Source organism: Rhinoderma darwinii, chromosome 4, assembly GCF_050947455.1.
Source record: "Rhinoderma darwinii isolate aRhiDar2 chromosome 4, aRhiDar2.hap1, whole genome shotgun sequence".
NCBI classification, from domain to species: domain Eukaryota; kingdom Metazoa; phylum Chordata; class Amphibia; order Anura; family Rhinodermatidae; genus Rhinoderma; species Rhinoderma darwinii.
This window is the reverse complement of record NC_134690.1, coordinates 27,288,479-27,305,334: the sequence shown is the minus strand read 5'-3', so window position 1 is coordinate 27,305,334 and position 16,856 is coordinate 27,288,479. Positions and strand designations below refer to the sequence as shown.

Genomic DNA, 16,856 nt, shown 5'->3' with positions numbered 1-16,856 from the left:
TTTAGACAACCACTGTGCCTTCCTGAATACAGACAGCTCTTCTCCACAGTCCGTTTACTTTAGCGAGGACCGTTTGCACAGACAACAAGGTATATCTTTAAACCAGAATCTTGGACTAAATGTAAACCAATCAAGTCAGGAGATATAAAGATCTGTTCTGACAGTTTATTACAGACGGTTATTTTAGGTGAATAAACACTAAAAGACGACCAATGGTCTATTTTAATCTATTACTGTGATTATAGGCTGCTTTATATAAGACCAGTGTCCATCAATATTCCTTATTAGGGGTACACATGACTTTGAGGACCTCCAAAGAAAGCGCTACCTGTCCTTCAAACTCAGGAATTCTTTATTGTTTATTCCCTGCGATCCCGTACGCTATCTGCTTCAGTTCAGATATCATCTTGCTTTTTTAGATTGTATCCTCCTTTGTCTACCCCTGTGTTATGCTACCAATAAGATAATACCTCCGCACACCATCACATAAGTGGGTGGAGCCAGTACCATCTCCGCCCACAGGATCTGCCTAGGAAGGACAGTGTGATTATCCTACCCACAATATTCTATGTATAAGTTAAGAGTGGTCTCTCGACAAGAATCCCTGTCCATATACCCTGTTAGGAAATATGGATGTCATAGATCTCTGCAAGAGCTGCTCCTGTTCTAGCAGGCTGGAGCCATCCATGTATTATATTTATCTGTGTGGCTGGCCGTGGCTTTCCCTGCCAATAATAACCAATCATGGGCGTAAAGAAGCTGGACCCATGGCGATCAGCTGTGCAGCTTCTTTTTAAAAAGGGTTTGTCTTCATGACACATTCCCTTTAAGAGATTATAAGCCTAGAGTCAGGGATACTATATGGAACAGTCTTTGTAATTATACAGGAAGTTCTGGTGCCTGTATAAGTGACAAATTAATGCCGGTTGACTCAGAAATAGAAAGTCTGTCACTGAAGTCTGATTCTGAATGTTTCTAGGCTCTGCTCACTCATTTTTTCCCTACAATCAGTGTATGTTTCTGGAAAGCTCCTGGCACATTCGGGGAAGACATTCATAGGACTCCTATGCACCTGTTTTTTGGTTAAAAATCTGTCCTTTTGGCATAAGCCCTACAGGGATGAAGAGTGAAGAGGCTGCAGCCCCTTCATTCTTAGGATTGGTGGGAGTCCCAGAGGTTAGACCCCCACAATCAGAAAGTGATAGCATAAGGATATGCCATCATTTTCTGTGATGGGAATACTTCTTTAAGGGATAATTGGTTCAGATTAAGGGTATGTTCCCGCGGCTTATTTTCAGGCGTTTTTTGGGCCGTAAACGGCTCGAAAAACGGCTGAAAATACGGGGGCTGAATGCTTCCACATATCTGCCTATTGATTTCAATGGGAAAAACTGTGTTTCGTTCCGACGGTGTATTTTTTATGCGCCGTTTGTAAAAACGGCGCGTAAAAAAGAAGTGCATGTCACTTCTTGAGCCGTTTTTCATTGACTCTGTAGAAAAACAGCTCCAAAAAACGGCCGTAAAAAACGGCTGAAAATCAGGGGCTGTTTTCGCTTGAAAACCGCTCCGTATTTTACGTCCATTTTTGGTTTGCCGTGTGAACATAGCCTAAGGCTAAATTCAGACACAGCGTTTTTCGTGGTGTTTTTCATGCCAATTTTAATAGTGATATTACCAGCGTTTTTAGTGCGGCCGGATGTTACAGTAAAGTCTTTAGTGAAATATAAAATTAACTACATACAACTACGCTTTAGTATGCGTGATTTTTTAGGCAATTTTGTGGTCCATGGCATAACGCAGCAATGTAAATTTTTCAGACGTTTTCCCCATAGGCTTCTCAATTGAACTTTAAAAGCACCAAAAAAAAAGCATTTGCGAAATGACAAAAAACACCAAAAACACCACTAAAATCACTAACATTTTTACAAAATGCTGGTATTTTTACATGCAGTTTTAAATACCAGAAAATTTCTTGTGTGAAGGAAACCTAATAGTCATGATTTTAACGGTTTCATCCTGATGTTATATCTCATTTGTAAATGTTAGTATTTGGGAGTGCCAATAGTAGAAACGATGTAAAGGTAAAAAAAAAAAATAGACTTCATATTCACCAATTTGTGGATAAACTCCAATTTTTCTTTTTTAATTCCTGGTGTCTCCTAATATATTTGGCTTCCGGTAATCCCAATGCCACATCTTTTTCTATCTCAGACTCACACTGGTATTCCTTAAAAATACAACATATTTTTAATGGGATCCCGATAGTAGGTCCTCCCCAGGGTCATTTGGCCTCTGGAAGAAGTGGCCGCCGAACAGGGGTTGTCAAAGCCAAACCATTCGTTTTACAGGTTGAGAGGGACTAATGCCGAGCTGAACAGTGTCTGTTATTTTATACACAGAGACAATCCTTGGCTTCCCGTTTTAAACATTTGGACCGTTTACCGGTTGCTTAACGTTCCAAGATCTATCGAATGTATCGTCGACGTTCATGTGGTCGCTTGTCAGCTGATGGTGCTCGGCCCCCATGATTGTCATGCTCTATATTTCACATTTACATTATATTTTTTTGTAAACGCTCTTTCGCTATATTAAGCCCGGATAGGTCATCTCTGTTGCCAAGTACCTTGAGCTTGTTATGTAATTTTATACTAACCTCTTTAGTTGTGGCTGAACCATGCAGCTTGCCAGGGTCAAAGTGAAAACCATCTGGTGGCTCAGGTCTAAGAGGATTGATGTGTGGAATTCTATAACCACACGTAACATGCAGTTCCTCCGCAGTGATTGAAAGTCGAGCTCAGGACAGCTTTGTGCCGCAACTCAATCCAGGAATCTGGGGGATTCCCTCCCCACCTTTTTCTTTGTAGAACTTGCCGTGCGCTGGTTAATGTCACAGCAAATCACAGACACTGTCAAAAAAACATTCATCTTTTGCAAAATGTGCAGTAGGAATGTTTCGGGCGTACATTTATATAAATACACTAGGTGATTGTGAAGTAGCCTTAAGTGCTTAGTCACGAAGCGAAGAAAGTTTCTGAAGAGTAAATGACATTTGTAGGTCACATCAGTGCAGTGCACTTTTTCTTCTTTTAATCATTTATTTTCAGCCATATTTACACAGGTTGTGTGAGATGCTCTCTTCCCTCACCCAGAAACAGCGCCACTCTCGTCTATGGGCTGTAACTGGTATTGCAGCTCGGCCCCATTCACTACCCAATGCAGCCAACAGAGTACCGCTGCTTCCTTATGGCATACAACCTCCTTAATGCCTCATGCACATGACCATATGGCACTCTGGATGGATGCACAAACTGCACTTATGTGGTGCCATATTTTTGACCCTATGTTTCCCTATGGTGTTCTGTACCGCTACCGTATTCGTTCTATGTACTTCCATATATGGTTTTGTATGGGTAATGTATCGGTATTCTCTGCTTAGATCATCAGTCATTCTTGCCAGCAGTTGAGGAGAGGGGATCAGTACCCATACAGTGTTTATTACGCAGAGCCATATATACTCCATTGACTTCTATTGGAAAAATCGGCAACCATAATGAATTTCTTTTCATATGGTGGCACACTGAGTTCATACGAAACACCTCCATACAAACATACGTCAGCACACCAAGATGCGGAAACCTCCATAGGATGCAACTGTATTACAGCGCTAAAATATTTGGAGCCGGTACAGTGTTGTAATATGGTTGAGTGCCTAAGGCTTAAGTTGGCAAGAAATTTTTGTGGTATCGGGATTTTCATGGTTTGTCTTGGCCAAACAAATTTCTTGTAACATTCCAGTGACCAGATCTCATCTTGCCCAATGTAGTTGTATCAGATATGCTCCCTTTTTGTTATTCTTTATTAATGGTGTTATCAGCTTTCTACATGTTAGAAGTGTTCCTTGATAAGAAGCGGATTACAAAGTGTTCCCTCACTGAGCCCTTGAGCGATCAGCTCCTATTTGTGGGAAAACTGTAAGTGTTTAATTTTTCTGCAGCGCCACCACAGGTGAAATTAAGTATTACACAATGCTTATTTACATCAGGGGGTTGTCCGTGTAATACAGGACTTGACAAGTCCTCCAGAGCGAGAGACGCTCTTTGTAGCCACTGTCCACTCTCACCAAGAGATGAGGATCCTGAACAGAGGACCCCTCCCCTCTCTATTAACTCAGAATTCCCGAATAGGGTGTATGAAAATGGGTTTTCTAAACTTTCTGACTGAATTTTAGGGATGCAATAATTATGTTTGGTAGGTGTGAGGCTTCATTGTACACTATCGGGATCCATTAATGTAATTCTGATCAGGACATGTTGGGTTGTGAATGGTCTTCATAGGTTTGTTTCATGTAATTTCCTCTCCTGGCCCTAAAATATACTGATCCTGGTAGAAGATATGTTAATTGTGGATTCCTTTCAACTGCCAATAGTTCAGAGATCCTGAGAATGACCTAAGGTCCTGTAAGCAAGCTGTAGCATAGACCGCCATTTACAGCAGTCTGTACTCTGAGAATGGGAAGAAAGCTCTATAGTCTGCGAGACATACAGAGAAGCTTTGAGTTCCTTGTAACTGCCTTGGTCATAGTGTGGAATGAAAAGTCTAGTAGGGCTCCTCCTTTCTACCTAGGATTTGATAAGTTACATTGGCAACATCTCCCTTATATTATAATTTACAAGAAAGAGATCCGTTCTAGCATTGTCTATTGCATTGTACATCGCCCGAAGTTTTTTCATAAGCGAAAAAATTACTACTTTTTAAAAAAATGTCATGTAATGCAGTGTCCATCCCTGCCGGATGTACTGATGAAAATGGGGAAAGAAAATAGGAGTAGCTCAAATACCCCTGGGCCCCAGCTCAAAAGTCAGACCTGGACTTTCCACCTAACCTGCTATGACTATAGCATCCATGGCCGCGGACCGTCGGGATTATTAACCCCTCGACGTCCGCAGCCATGGTCTGGTGAGCGCTGGCCCGCATCTCCTCTACAGGAGACGCCAGTGCTCACTTCCGCACCACTCTGCTGTGTCCCGTAGGGTGCACGCTCGCGCCCGGCCTTAAAGGGCCATTGCGCGCACATGTAAAACATCAGCAATTAGCCCATGATCACCCTGGGCTATAAGAAGGGCCCTGCCCCTTTGCTCATTGCCTGAGCGTTGTTAGTATTCCCATGTTAGACCTTGTAAATGGTCCCTTAGTGTTTACCCGTGCCCTGCAACCTATATCCCGTGCTGTCTTCTTGTTCCTGAGCCTGTTTGTGTTTGGAGTCGTGTCCTTCTGCACCTGTTGTCGTCCACCATGTCTGGCGCATTCTATTGCACCTGCTGTCCTCCGCCACATCTGGCGCAACCTGCTGTACCTGCTGTCATCCGACACGTCTGGCGCAACCTGCTGCAGCTGCTGTCACCCACCACGTCTGGCGCAACCTGCTGCACACACCTCCATCCATGGCATCACATAGCAACGCATCCGTAATTACGGACGGCTACCGGTGAACATCCGTAGCCGTCCGTAATTAAAGAAGTGCCCATAGACTATGTTGAGTCCGTGACGTAATTCTAGACAAGAATAGGACAAGTTCTATATTTTACGGATCATTTCTACGGAACAGACACCCATTCGTAAATATATAAGGAAAGGTGCCCGTAGCCCATAGAAATTAATGGCTCCGCAATTTCATCCGTAGTTACTGATCTGTGATTACGGATGAAAACTACGGTCGCATGCATAGAGCCTCAGGCATAAAACATCTGGCCAGTCACAACTGAAATATAAAAACCCAGCTGAAGTAGATTATTGCTCGGGTCTTATTTAGCATGGTAGAACCTATGATACATCTATGGTACCCACTTATCTCTACCGTACTGAACCACACAAATTCTGAGACAACCTGTAATAAATAAGTAATGAATTCAGTATACAATATACATAAGCTGATACAGCCAGCCCAATACTGCCATACCACCATACATAGATCAAAGTTGTACCAATCTGCTAAACTTACAAAAGAGGTGACGGAAACCCTTATCACTCCCCCAAAAAATCTGTAAATACAAGTCTCCTTCCCAGCCTAGGAATTTGCAGGGCTTAAAGGGGTTGTCCACCTTCTGACAACTGATGACCTATGCACCGGATAGGTCATCAGCATGTCATCGGTGCGGGTCCGATACCCAGACCCTGCACCGATAAGCCGCTCCGGTGGCTTGCGGGCACCGGATGTTATGGCGCATAATGCGATTCCGTACATAGCACAGCGGCCGTACTTCAGAACTGCAGCTCTGCTCCTATTCACTTGAACAGTACTGCAGCTCGGCCGCTATTCCGTGGCCGGAGCCATCTGCTTCCGCCATGTACGTCCGGTGCACGGAGGACCTGCACCAGCTGATCTGTGCGGGGCCCGGGTGTCGGACCCTCACAGATCATGTACTGATGACCTATCATGTGGATAGGTCATCAGTCGTCAGAAGGTGGAAAACCCCTTTAAGAAAGAATGGTATGGGTTTAAACTGGAACTTCATTTTAGCAGTAACCATGATCCTGTTTAGTAGCAATATTCAGATTTCACTGCAAACATTTGAACCAAAGACGTCGGAAATGCCTGTGTTTTCTGTAACACTCCAAAAATAACCTGGTTGTAAAAGTTATTTCCCAACAAACTAGAATGTGCTCCATCAGCTTCCGGGTAAAAACGTAATGCCACCACAACCCTCTGGACATACTTTCCCTCATAGGTCACAGTGCAATCGAAATAGAAAAAAAAAAAGTCTGAGAGAAAATAGAGCAAAATAGGAGGTCAAATCTGAATAAAAAAGACAAATATTCGTTATCCTTTCTATTATGGTCACCAAGTAGAACTTGCTTACTTTAAGTTTAGTGCCGCAAATATGGGGCAATGGTTTGCAACCCACAGCTATTGCAAAACTCCAACTCCCATCATTTGTCAGAGCATATGGGAGTTGTAGTTTCACAACAGCTGGAGAGATATTGGTTGCAGACCAGTGATACAGTGGTTTATAGTCGCAGCAATCAAGGGGGGACCATAGACCATCTCAGAACAGAAAATGGTGGGACAAAGTTGTGACGACATATCATAGCGACCCCAATATACAAAAATATAACATTTGTTTACACTGTATACAGACCCTAGAAAGCATGATATATATGTGCATGTGATGTCATTGTCACGGTCTGTGGGTATGTGGACCCGCTAGGCCGCACCGCCGAAGCGGGGAGGCAGCTGGCCAAACAACAGAGCACCCAATCAATACAAAGTCCCGAACGAGGGCACCTAAATAGTCCAGGCAGAGGTTTTAGCATGGCCTCATGCACACGACCGTAATGATTTTTACTGTCTGCAAATACGGATCGGTAGTCATTTATAGTAATCCGTAACTCATCCTCATATATGGCACGCTATCCGTAAATACAGTCCGTAGTGGATCTGTATTTACGGATCTTCAAAAAACAGGGCGGAAACTTTGGTAATAACTGATGACAAAGTTGTCCGCTTCTTGCACCGGTCTGGCGTCCATAGCGGGACAGAAAAATACTGCTGATTCACACGATGCCAAAACTGCTGCCATAAGAAAGTATGGGATCAGTTTTGCCATTAATTTCCCTCTGCATTTTTTTTTACCAGGGAAATAAAACCGGATAGCCGGACATGTGTGAAGGGGGGACATTGCACCTTCTGTATGAGAAGTACCACATTACGAACTTTCATAACATTTGTTCATTGACCATACTAGTAGAGCCATGCTTTATAAAACCTAGTCTCTTGTATTTGGTAAGCTTTTACCCCCTATTAAAGAATAAAATAAAAATCCCCAGTATAATTGATGATGTCAAGACTTCAGTTGAATAGTTAATAGGTTTAGCAAATGCCAACATCTCAAGTACTCGACGTCTTCAAATAAAACACAGTAGAAATTCCAAGAAAAAGATAAAAAATGTAGGTTGTAAATACAAGCTAAAGTTGCTAATCTACTAATGTAAAAATATGAAATCCTATTTAAGGAATTCCCAGCAATAATACTGTACTAATTTGCATATGGAAAACTGGGAGAAGGAAAAACTATATACCGTATTTTCGGACTATAAGACGCACCCAGGTTTTATAAAGAAAAAACTATTTGTTAAAAAAAATAATTTGTTCCGTTTCACCACATTCTGAGAGCCATTTTTTGGTACATAGGATTTTTTTTTATCACTTTTTATTTTATTACTTTCTTATTCATTTTTTACATTGTGCTTGGGGAAAAATGGGAAAAGGGTTGTATTTTTAAACTTTTACATCTTTGTTTACACTCTTGAAAATGTATCTAACTTTTTTACACATTTTATTAGTTCCCCTAGGGGACTTGAACCAGCGATCATTAGATCGCTGGTACAATACACTGCAATACATGGATGAGTTACAGAAACAGCGTAACTCACTGGGCTATGCTGTTTCCGTAACTCCCATTCAGTTCTATGGGAGTTACAGAAACAGCGTAGCTCAGTGAGAAATCGGCTGTTTCCGTAACTCCCGACCACCGAACCAGCAAGTGGCCGGGAGACAGCAGAGCGAATCAGCCAGAACGGGTTTTAGGGGGACCTGTTCTAAAGATAGGTGCGGGTCCCAGAGGTGGGACACGCATCTATCTGACATTTATGGGGAGACCCCTATAACTGCCGCGGTCGCTATTGACAGCGGCATATAACTAGTTAAACGGCCAGGAACAGCGCCATCGCTGTTCCTGGCCGTTAGAGCAGCGTGTCAGCTGTAAAACACAGCGGACACCTGCAGTGTATGGAGCAGGGATCAGCGCGTGAGCCCGCTCCAAACATCATCCCCTCCCCGCTCCATGATGTGCCAGCGCATCATGGGTCGGGAAGGGGTTAAGTAAGAAGCGGTCAGGGGGCCCGGCGCTGCCAGGTCCCTTGACTGCCGACTATAAGACGCAGGGACTTTTTAGCAAGATTTAATCTTGCTAAAAACTGTGTCTTATAGTCCGAAAAATACAGTCAAAAAGGTCCTTTTGTGGAGAATCTATTGCTATACAAATGATATAACAATGACTGTAGAATTCTGTGGAATGGGGATATTGAACGGTTGGAGAAGTTTATAGAATACATTAATCAAAATGAATATAGTATAAAATTTACTGATCAGTTTGACACATTTGGAATAAACTTTTTAGATTTGAAACTGTTTAAAGATAATGGGAGTATTAAGACTAAAAATTACTTTAAACCGACTGATGAGAATAGTTTTATAGAATTCAGTAGTTGCCACCATTGCCCATGGATAGAGAAAATACCCAAGCGACAGCTACAAAGGGTCCGAGGCAATTGTTTCAGAGCGAGCAGACTATGACACAGTCCGGAGTAATAAAAGATAGGTTTCTGGAAAGGAACTATTTGGAAAACCAGGGTCATGGTATAGGGAGAAGGTTACCAGAAAGACCAAAAACTGCTTTCCGTAGAGTACCACATTTAAAGGATATCTTGACCAATAGCTACATCAAGGAAAAGTGTACCGGTATTCCCATCATGAAGGGTTTTTACAACTGTAGGAAATGTAAGGCATGCAACAAAACAGGTTTAATCACACAACGAAATAGAGTGTACAAAGAGTATAAAATCAAAGAATATATCACATTCAACACACAGAATGGGATCTACTTGATCACCTGTCCATGTGGCTTAAAATATGTTGGCCGAACAGGCCGCAATTTAAAAACTGGGATGCGGGAGCATTGTCACAATATAAGGAAAGGGGTACTACACCATAATGTATCCGCACATTTTGTGAAAGGACATGGAAAAAAATCCTAGGGGTATGAAATTCACAAGATCAGAGGTTGTAACAAAAAATTGGCGAGGGGAAGATATGTCGTATTAACAAACCCGATAAGAGGGAAGGACTGTGGATGTATCAATTGAATACCATGGCTCCTGTAGGACTGAATATTGATTTTTGAGCTCAAGTGCTATTTTAAAGCGGTCCGCAGGATAGGTCATAAATGTCAGATAGAGGCAGGTCCCACCTATGTCTGGAACAGGGCCCCCTAAACCCCGTTCTGCCGCTCTGTGTTGCAGCAGAAGTCGGTGAATTCCGACTATAAAGAAGGAAACCGTATCTCACTGAGCTACGCAGTTTCCGTAAGTCCCATAGAGCTGAATAGTAGTTACAGAAACAGCGTAGCTCACGTATAACGTTGCTTCCGTAACTGCCATTCACTACTATGGGAGATACAGAAACAGCATAGCTCAGCGAGCTACGCTGTTTTCGTAACTCCCGACCATAAAGTCAGGAAATGGCCGGGAGGCAGCGAGAGCAGAATAACGTAAAACGGGGTTTAGGGGTCCCCGTTCTAGAGATGGGTGCGGTTCCCAGAGGTGGGACCCGCATCTATCAGAGATTTATGACATGGTGCGGTGTGGGTGGCACAGTGGGAGGTTGGGGTATAACGTGCCAGTATGCTGCCATTTGTAAACAGTAGAAAGTATGCCACTAGATATCTTTGGCTACTTCATCAGTTGGGAAGGAGGAAGATACTCCCCCTGACGTATTCTAGTGACGCTTCGTACAGGGCGTGATCATACGACACTTGTGTATGCCTTTGGGACTAGGTTGCTTATCTCCTCGAGATGACCAATATACCTTCTGACAGAGTGAATAAAAATATGTGGAAGGGATGTGAAATAAGGTTGAGCACATTACTGGTATGTACTGGGGTGTTACTCGATTGGGAGATGGATATTGTGGAACTCTTTTTGAGATAAATTGGGATAGCTGAGCAAATATGTACAAAATAAGTTCTTTGGGTGGGAAAACAATATTGATGGACGTATAGTCAATTGTGTGCAGGACTTTGCTATTACTACTTCTATGCTTATTAATTCACCATGTTTTATGGGGTTTAGCAAGGTGTCATTGCAAAGAATAAATTGATTGCAATAGGGTGGACTGCTGATATGAATTTGTTTTCACAGAATGATATGAATCTAATCTGTCTGCAGAAGAGTAAGTGTGAACAATGTCTTATTGCAGTGGACTTTTTCTGCTGTATACTCGGTTTCTTAATAATCTATTATTAATTAAGAGTGTAGGAAATAATATTTTATATTGCATTTGTAATGTAAAGCATGCTGATTATTTTAGAATAGGTATGCTATGTGTATATGCGTGTGCTATGTGTATATGTGTGCTATATGTGTATGTGTGCTATATGTGTATGTGTGCTATGTGTATATGTGTGCTATGTGTATATGTGTGCTATGTGTATATGCGTGTGCTATGTGTATATGCGTGTGCTATGTGTATATGTGTGCTATGTGTATATGCGTGTGCTATGTGTATATGTGTGCTATGTGTATATGTGTGCTATGTGTATATGTGTGCTATGTGTATATGTGTGCTATGTGTATATGTGTGCTATGTGTATATGCGTATGCTATGTGTATATGCGTGTGCTATATGTGTATATGTGTATATGTGTATGTGTGCTATGTGTATATGTGTGCTATGTGTATATGCGCGTGCCATGTGTATATGCGCGTGCCATGTGTATATGTGCGTGCCATGTGTATGCGTGTGCCATGTGTATATGCGTGTGCCATGTGTATATGCGTGTGCCATGTGTATATGCGTGTGCCATGTGTATATGCGTGTGCTATGTGTATATGTGTGCCATGTGTATATGCGCGTGCCATGTGTATATGCGCGTGCCATGTGTATATGCGCGTGCCATGTGTATATGCGCGTGCCATGTGTATATGCGCGTGCCATGTGTATATGCGCGTGCCATGTGTATATGCACGTGCCATGTGTATATGCGCGTGCCATGTGTATATGCCCGTGCCATGTGTATATGCCCGTGCCATGTGTATATGCCCGTGCCATGTGTATATGCCCGTGCCATGTGTACATGCCCGTGCCATGTGTATAGATGCAGGTGTGTCTAATGATGTGTTGCACAATGTGTATTTGATAAGAGACCAGAGCACGCTTTAGCCATGCCCCAGAAGCAGCTGGACAAGGCGAAACCCAGGTTCGGGCAGGAGAAGCTTGGCGTGCAACGTGGAGATTTTATACATTTACGAGCGCTTTTTACTCTGTCACTTTGTGAGTATATAGAATAAAGTACCAAGAGATTTTACCCAACGCTGCAGTCTCCGCTATGTTTATCTGCTTTAATCCTTTGCAGAACCATTTAATGTGAAGTCTGGGAGACCCGGCAGCAGCAACACCAAGTGTGTTCTGACACTTCATCTACCACATCGAACCTCCTTGATATTGGGGATGGTGAGGAACTTTTTCTGGAGTCCGTGTGTTGAGTTTTTACCCGGTCTATAGTGTGTACCTATCGCATATAATTTTATACAAGTTAAAGGTTTTAAATCCCATGAAACATTTTCATACCAAAAGTCCTGAATTGCTGTTAATAGCCATTTTAAAGTAGCTTGATGTGTTTCTAGCTTGAAAAATACTTTTCCATGTTTTTTTTGCTTCAGTTCATCAATCCCCCTTAGTGCTGCTGCTAATCTGTGCCGCTGCTAATCTGTGCCGCTGCTAATCTGTGCCGCTGCTAAGGGGCGGGGCTCTGAACTGAATCAGTCTCCTTCCCCTTCTGGCATCTGACCATCTAGTCCCTTCTTGTTTCACGGCAAAAGGAGTATTATCAGCTATACTGCTACGCTACTGCAGGGGCTCTGCTCCTTCCATGACCAGCAGGGCAGAAAGACATTTCTAGTGGCTTCTCTTCAGTGAACATAAGATCACTAGGTAGAGACCTGGCTGTGGTGAGAGTATCCATCCACCAGCACTCAGCTCATTGGGTGGGCGTGCACATTTCACTACAATTTTACACGCCAGGTGGCGCTATACTATGTAACTAAATGCCATAACTCTTCACTGTTTTTTTTACAGCATGTAAATAACAAATATTGTTCATTTTTTATGGTCTACACAATGAATGTTATTTACCGGAGGAAAAACCCCTTTAAGGTTAGAGCCTATGATACAATTGCACAATAATACATGTGGTTTACATTAGGTTATTTAAATATAGCATCAGAGACCTCTGTACCATTGACTTGGCGTCAATCGTAACTTCTCACCCATCAATAAATTATGTCCTCTAAACATTTACAAGACCCGCTGACATTGGGAACAGACATGTAGTTTACCAGGAAAACAGAGCTGTTAAATAAGTCTTAGATTCCTACGTTGGAGAAAATCAAAAGTTTCGGAAAAAGCACAATTCTCATTAGTCACTAGAACATACGTGATATGTGTGTACCCAAGGAAACATAAAAAACCTCAACCAATATAACATGGGCAAATTAATTAGAAGCCGTGCCGAACAGAGCGGGCTCCCTTCACATCCTAGTGACTGATGTGGTCGGCTCGCAATGTTCTGAGACCGACATGGACGAGTTGAGTAAATTTGTCATCGCCCAGTGACAGAAGGTGTAACAAGCTACAGCCTAAAATAAGCAAGAAAAACATTAACATTGGGCTAATACTGGTGTCCAAAACAAGTGTGTGCTGTGTTAGTTTATTCATGATCCGACCCTCCCTGCGTCTGGACTTTATGCAAGAGCCAAGAACGACTACTAAAAATATTTCATCTGGTGAACGCGGAGATTGTGCAGCTAAATTGGTAGTGACATTGTTGGCCATTTAAGCATTAATAAAGGGATTTTTTTTAAAGACTCGGTGTTCAGACGAAAGTCGAGGGTGGGATTTAAAGCATTAGAGGTTTATATTACACTAATAACATTTAGGATATATGACTCGAGAGGGAAAAAATTAGTGACTGACAAAGCTAGGTGACTTTTTATGAAACCATTAAATATTTGTCAAAACAACCCTGGAATTGGCTGCGGAACGTTGACTGGACGGTTACTGGTAGTTCCCTATTTTTCTAACACCTCATTGTGGCAGAGGAGAAGGTTCAAGTCTTGGCCAAACGTCCCAGGTAAAAAAAAAAAACAGCCAAACTTTTTTTAGTTGTATTTTAGTACTACACGGCTTCATGAAATCATTGCTAAATGGGGTTGTCTGGTTTAGAAAAATTATTTTCAAACACCCTATTAGTGCATTGTGAGTTAATAGAGGTAGTCACCCGTTCAGGAGCCTCATCTATTAGCCACTGCGGCAACAAAGGCTTCTCAGTCTCTGGAGGACCCAGCACATTTGTGCATTACACAGATAGCCCATTAATTTCAATAAGAATTGTGTAATGCTCCATTTCTCCTGTGGTAGCGCTGCAGGGGAATTGAACACTTCTTATCAGGTTTCTCCACAGATTACAGCTGATTACTAGGACCGACCTATGATCATGTATTTTTTGGGAACCCTTCGTTCAAAAAGGGATTGTAAAAGCGAACTAAGGCCCCACACGACCATAATTTTGATCCGCAATAACGGATCCGTCATTGCGTATCAACATACGGATCCATTAATTTCTGTTGCCCACTGACATCTTCCCGTATATTTATGGGAAGGTGTCTGGGCCGTAGAAATGACCCGCAATTAATAGGACACGTCATATTTTTTTTAATTTACGGACCGTGCTCCTATACTTTATAATGGGAGCACGGCCCGCAAATGCGGATGACAGTCCGCGGCAGTCTGTGTCCGTAGTCAAGGACCGTGATTACAGCTACGGCCAAGTGCGGGGGGCCTTAGTCAAAAAATATTACTTCTTTTAGGATTCATTTTATGTTCTATAAAGGGATGATCCACCTCTTCATGCAGTAGAACTGCCCTTCTTTGATGTCCATCTGCCTTAATTTGGCTTGTCCAGATTGACCATTCTCTCTAAAGAGGACCTGTCACCTCTCCCGACATGTCTGTTTTAGCATATACTGGTATTCACCATAAAATAAAAACTCTGGATCGTCTTTTCTTAGAACTCTGTGTTGTACCATTCCTCCGTTATTCCTCCTAGAAATTTATGAATAAATTGACAACTGGGCGTTACCATTTCCCTTATCAAAAGGGTGTGGCCCTACAATTTCACTCTGTCAGCACTGATTGGACATTGTCAGTCTGTGTAGGGACACACCCCCAACTTGTGACACCCACTTGTGAATTTATTCATACATTTCTAGAAGTAATAACAGAGGAACGGCACAATGTATAGTTCTAAGAAAAGATGCTCCAGAATTGTTATTTCACGGGAAATCCAATTATCTAATACTTGAGTTGTGGTTTTCGCTATATGCGGAAGGAAACCGCGACGGAGATGTTAACAGAGCTTAAGGCCCACACTTTATATACTTGTCCCCTTAATTAACCCCTCGCCAATAACTGAATAAGGCGATCCAACATCACAAAATCTCTAGTCCATGTTTACCGGTAAAGACATGTCAACCATTCTTTATCAGAAAGTTTATTACCGCCCTTGACCTTAAATGTTTGTCCAAAAAGTTTAAAATCCCGACCCTCGGTCCTGTGAATTCACTGCAAAAATTGTGTAGAGTAGAGGAGCGGTTGGGGGCGATAAAGTGAACCGTTGGCTTATGTTCGAGCCGAGGTGTCAACCAGTTGTCCTTGTCACCTTCTCGAAAGTTTAATTTAATTTTAATTTATTCTCTGCCGAGACCTCAGAATATCTCCATTCATACCCAGACCATCTACTCGGGGCTAGGACTTTACCTGCCTTTGCCATCTATTTTCTTTGCCCGTTTCTTTGTTTTTCTTGCGTCCCTCTCACCTCATTTTGTCTGTTTCATTTTTCTTTACTACGGGCTTAAAAGAACTAGACAGATTGCTTTCCGAGCCCGTTGCCTTACACATCCTAAATTACAAGCAGCGGGAAAACCCACGATAATATACTTACACATGCAAAACGTTGTTCTCGGCAGCTAAAATAATATTTAGAATTTTAAGAAAAAATTCCTCTTTTTTTTTCCTTTTTTTTTTTGCTAGCATTGCAGAAACTCTGATTCTTGTGTTTTTCATGATCTTTTTAGGTGCTTTTTCTTTTATTATTTTGTTATTGTACTCACTATTTTGCATTGCTTGTGCTTTTGGACATATCAGGGCTATAGAAAAACAGGATACAACTTCGGAGATGGTAAAAGGCAGTTTATTGGACCTGACACCTACAGTTTAGAAGCCTCATGTTCCTTTTTTCAGGACTTTATGCAACCTGTTTATTCGAAACAGCTGCCATGCGCCCTGAGGTGGCACCTTGTGTAAGATGTGCCGGAACGTAGTGTTCAGGAGGACCTTACATGATGATATAGGTTTTCTTTTTCACCCCCCTTCCTGGCAGTGTCAGTTTATGGCTTTTGCTTGTAGGAGTAGCGTGATGTATTGTACTGCAATAAATGTCCGATTTTATGTGATATCGTTTTGTGCAATCCCGTGAAATTGTTGAGGTGTTAGCGGGGAGGTAAAGAAATGAAGAAAAAAGGAGGGAGAAATCTTATAAGGATTAGAAAAGTAATATGTTTGTTTTTGGTGGTTTTCTTTTTGTGTTTTCGTCCAGAAGCAGCACCACTGTTGTCCATGTGTTGTATCTGGTATTGCACCTCAGTCTTATACACTTGAGCTGCAATACCAGACACAGCCCTTAGACAATAGTGGAGCTGTTTCTTTAAAAAAACAGAACCTTTAGCAACCAGATGGCTAAAAAAACCTGCGCATATGAACACAGTCTTAAAAGTAAATTTGACATCTGTAGTAATGACCCTATTTTTCAATCTCTTGGTCCTGACCTTCAGTTTAATTTTGGGTACATGTTGGGAGTGGATAAAATATTATAGACTTTAGGGACCAGGACACAATAGGAGTCAACTTGACGTTTCCGGGGGCCAGTATAGACATTAATAGAATATATGGGGACCTGTGGGGGACA

At 42.1% G+C, this 16,856-nt stretch overlaps 1 protein-coding gene across 6 annotated transcripts in view; it reads left to right on the top strand.

Annotated features, from left to right (window-relative positions):
* Window positions 1-16,856, top strand: part of SUPT3H (SPT3 homolog, SAGA and STAGA complex component) — a 449,050-nt gene that overhangs the window by 180,912 nt on the left and 251,282 nt on the right. The window contains exon 2 of one of the 6 annotated variants that reach the window (XM_075860946.1): window positions 12,189-12,286. The exons of the other annotated variants lie outside the window; for them this stretch is intronic. The gene's annotated coding sequence lies outside the window, so the exon portion shown is untranslated. The remainder of the gene's footprint in view (window positions 1-12,188; window positions 12,287-16,856) is intronic. 6 annotated transcript variants of the gene reach the window in all.